We start from the raw sequence: 4,933 nt of genomic DNA, 5'->3' as shown, positions 1-4,933 counted from the left end.
TATAACGCGACCTAGAGGACAGTACCTAGCCAAACGCACCCAGTATCGTCCAAAGGCCAAATGAGAAGTCGGCCAAATGAGAAGTCGGCCAAATGAGCAGTCGGCCAAATGAGCAGTCGGCCAAATGAGCAGTCGGCCAAACGAGTAGTCGGCCAAACGAGCAGTCGGCCAAACGAGCAGTCGGCCAAATGAGCAGTCGGCCAAATGAGCAGTCGGCCAAATGAGTAGTCGTTGAAATGAGTAGTCGGCCAATGACTAGTCGGCCAAACGAGCAGTCGGCCAAATGAGCAGTCGGCCAAATGAGCAGTCGGCCAAATGAGCAGTCGGCCAAACGAGCAGTCGGTCAAATGAGTAGTCGGAAAAATGAGCAGTCGGTCAAATGAGCAGTCGGTCAAATGAGTAGTCGGTCAAATCAGTAGTCGGAAAAATGAGCAGTCGGTCAAATGCACTGTCCATTTGGCCGACTTCTCCGGAAGAAATCGGTAGGAATTTAGAAACCAAAGTCCCCCAAATGAAAAGGAAATGTAGTTTTCCGTATTTGCGGGGATGCACGTGCTGTCTTTGTCTTTAAACAGGCCAATGCGCTGCATAATGAGGTGAGCGTCATACCTGCAATAAATATTACGAAGTTAACACCATTCTAAAACTTTAAAAACGATTAAAGAATTACCTGCTTAAATTGCGCATAAAGTAATTTCAAGTTACAGGAATTACGCGCCACCCCTCGAAAACGGCGTAAATTAAAAATAGGATGATTAATTTTTTTAAATATTTGAATTATTTACAAACTTTTATACCCGAAAATGCCAGTAATCTCTAACTCCCGGGTCTTCCGGTGTGAGTCAGATCCATAGGAACTATTTCCTTCAGTAAATCCATGATTTTTTGCCGTTCCATTAATAGACTTTCCAGAAATATGTCGATGGAATCCAACCCGCGATATGTACCTGGCGCTTTCGGCTTCCCTGTTAAAAATAGAAATACTTTAGTAATTGTTGAAATACGTTTTCAAATATTTCTCACCGTCCGGTCCTCCAACCACGTAAGAGAAACCGCACGCGACCAGGGCCGTCTTCACATACTGTTGGGCCCCTGGCACTCTTAATTTTGGGGGCCCCCTCGAGTGGTGTAAAAATGGGGGGGGAAGTTTAATGTACCCCCTTAATTTAATAGTACCAGCCCTCCCCGTTGAATAGTAAAAAGTGGTGGGGGGTCGCAAAATTCACCTTCTAAACTGCACCCCCTAAATCTAAAACTTTCCTAAAATATTCGCCTCTAGGAACGTTCGGTGTATACAGTGATTTCAGTATCACGTGTCACAACGTCACCTATGCTTTTTCCCATAGAGAAAAAATCCCGCACAAAATGGCGGCCATAGCCAAAGCTACGAACAAAATATTTTCGTTTATTATATACTCTATAAAATAAAACAACTTCTTTAAAGATGTAACAGAAGTTTTCAAATTAATCAGCCTAAGCTCCAGTGAAGGGGCAAATGTGTTTAAGATATTCCCGATATCTCTACTAACTTGGTGCCGAATATCAGCTAATAATTTACAGCAAATCATCGAGCTTACCTATAACTCGCCTTAGACCCCATTATATGAAATACAGTTTAATTAAACGCAGGCGGCAGACAGTGAGACTGAAACGATGGCATAGGCCTAACAAGCAACAAAGTCGGCCAAGCACCTAGGAATTCAAATAAAATAACTCTAGAAAAGTAAAAACAAAAATAAATCTTATAAACTTTTATAATTAAAAATTAATTACCATTCATGAAACGCATCGGAGAAAAACAATTATCCCATAGTGCTCAAACTATGTAAAAATATTTGTGTATGATAGCAAACGTTACCGACTTAAGTTATTACCATTGAATTGGGAATAATACTGACAACTCAATGGTTATTACATTCTTTTGGAAGTTTATAAAAACCAACTCTTGAAATCCAGATTAAAAATTGCCCGGACCAGTTTATTCATTAAATCGGAGGGGGGTTAGTGGTTCACTGGACCACTTAATTAATCCGAGGTAAATATTTTGAAATTGGTAGGTCCAAATGTTATATTATTAGTCTTTGGATTTGAAGGTCTGTGTAACGGCGGCTGCGGCATGTTAGTACATTCCAATTCGAATTCACTAGGGCTGTGCGAATAGTGGTTTTAGGCAATCTAGTCGGGTATCTAGTAAGAATTTTTTTCATAGAGTATTCGAGTCGAGTAATATTGAAGTGGGATATAAAAGACTAGTATACAAATTTTTTTAATTATTAATGTACCGTCTGTCCGTATATTGCTTAGGAAGTTAAGACTCCTAACGCCGGCCGACATCCGAAACTAAAACTTAATAATATAGTTTGAAGAAAAACCGCGCAGGCGCAGTGCGTATTAAAAACCGTGTTCCATCCCCAAGTTCATTCGAGGTATTTGTAGTTTCTACGTCTTGTAGGTACCGTTTATTATTTTCACCCCAAAAAGTTGCAAACACCATCTTTGAACTTACAGCAGCTTAATCGAGTTATCGGGTACCCGACTCTGCAATTTTTGGTACTCGATAATCGACGAGTATTTTCCAATTACTTATTTGAGGTCCAGTTCGAGTACTCGACTTCAAAAAATGCCGAGTAACCGATGATGTTCGAGTACTCGCACAGCCCTAGAATTCAAGATATTAAAAACGGTTAAGAGTTAAAACACGTTCACTGGTCGTGGCCCAGTTAATATATTCTAGGCCAGGTGGGTCACTGCTCCACTTTAAAAAAATCCTTATTTCCCACCCTGTCCATAATGCTATTAAACTTACTTAGAGAAACGTTTCAGTTGAACAGCTAATTCAAATCATTTTGGCCTACTAATATATAAAAATAGGCTGTGTCCGAAAAAGTGTTGGTGATGAAAAACAAATTATCGAGGGTAGAAATCAGCTTAGACTAAAAATACGGCTATTAAAATTACTTAGAGAAACGTTTCAGTTAAACAGCTAATAGGCCCTTCAAAAAAACATCTTCAAGGAAATCGCCAAGAAGTAATGTTTCCGAGAGCCAGGACCCGAAAGATATTGTTTATATAGTGCTTGTTGAAATAATGGAAACTTTTCACCTGTATGGTATGCAACAAGTGGTTCCTTTTAGCCAGCCTAAGCCAGCTAGCTTTTTTTTATACATATTAGGGCTTAGGAAAAACCCGATATGCTGTTTACAGGTGAAAAGTTTTCAGTATTCCAACAAGCACCAAATAAACAGTAACTTTCAGATCCTGGCTCTCGGATATATTACTTCTTGGCAATTTCCTTGAAGATGTTTTATTGAAGCGCCCATTCAAACCACTATGGCACTCTAAAATATAAAAAGGCTGTGTCCGAAAAACTGTTGGTGATGGAAAACAAATTATCGAGGGTAGAAATCAGCTTAGATTAAAAATACGGCGACGTTGTCCGCCCGTCGTAATAAAACGTTAAATATAAAAAAAGGCGAAGATATACCTTCGTTTAGTCATTATTTCAAAGATAAATTTTGAATATTGAATGCTTTTGTATTAGGCCTGAGGGGGCCCTCTTGAACTCGGGGCCCTGGGCCAGGGCCCAACGGGCCCAATGGGAAAGACGGCACTGCACGCGACATGCTCGCTAAGTTTCGTTGTGGATGACAATTTTGAATCTGGGAGACATGGATTTTATCTATTATCGATTCAAAATCGCCGTAAATCACGTATGGAACCTAAAAATAATAAATTTGAGAACAGGAGGCTAAAACCATTCGATTGAGTTCATTACCTTTTGCTGCCATTCTATTTTTTCTAGTTTTAATATCGGCTTTTTGGGCCATCTTAGTCAGCTGTGGTCAATGTACGTTGCAATTTTCTACATGTTTCTTTTGGTTTGTTTCGGAGTTCGTACCCGAAAAACGATGTAGACAATATCCGCATACATGCACATTTCCATTGTGCTTCGTGAAATGAGAAGCGGCGATTTTAGCAAAAGGAAGTCAATCTGACGATTCTCCGGGGCCTTATGGTCACTGACATGTAAAGGGAACACCTCCTTGTCATACCCGGAAATATTTATTGAAATGTCATTTTTCACTTCAATTTTGTTAATTTTAAATTGAAAAGGGAAATTGATGTCACGCGAGTCTAATTCATTTTCGTATCGCTCGTATTGTCCCTTTCTTCCCGGGTGAGAACTTGCCGGGTAGAATTTTGGGAGCAGACACCGTAAGAAGCATTGGTCCTCTTTCGATTTGATATTTAAGACTCCTCTCTTACTTAATTTCAGAGGTATTTCAATGTAACATCCCGCGACAAGTGGCTGATACGAAATTATATCTACTTGAAAAACAAGACGCGGTCAATCGTCCAACCACTTCCCGCGTCTTGAAATTCTTCTATAGCCCTCGTAATCTCCCTCAATCCCGCGTCGATTTGACCAGGGATGATGTCAGGTGTTAATGTAGTTTGTGTTTTACTTCGGAAGTATGGTAAGGCTTCAACGGTCTGAGCATCCGTACAGGTCCAGCGATCAAAAAGGCAAGCAGCCCGGCGTTTGAAAAAGTTACTATCTTTCACCAAGAACTTGTCGACATTCAGCTCAAGAAAAAGTCTAACCTTGAACAAGCCAATCTACACGGGGTTCACGGTATCAAGACAGATTATTCTCCATCAATAGCTTGAATCAATTCTTCTAGATTCATGAAATCCACTCTTGTCGTCTTCTCTACCGGAGTGCCCTTCTGACGCTTCTGTAAGTGGTTGGCGGTGGATGTTGTGGGCGGCGGACTTCTCGAGGTTGACGGCGTTGACAACAGGCTGGCCATGGAAGATGAGGGTGGGTTAGAGGGTGTTGTTGAGATACCAGGTGCCAGGCTAGAGCATTGTGCTGAAACGATGGACGAGGACGCGGCGGTTGAAGGCGCGGCGAAAGAACACGTGGGTG

This window comes from Leiobunum rupestre, chromosome 1, assembly GCF_980474605.1.
Source record: "Leiobunum rupestre chromosome 1, qqLeiRupe1.1.hap1, whole genome shotgun sequence".
NCBI classification, from domain to species: Eukaryota; Metazoa; Arthropoda; class Arachnida; order Opiliones; family Sclerosomatidae; genus Leiobunum; species Leiobunum rupestre.
Note: the sequence above shows the minus strand (reverse complement) of the source record.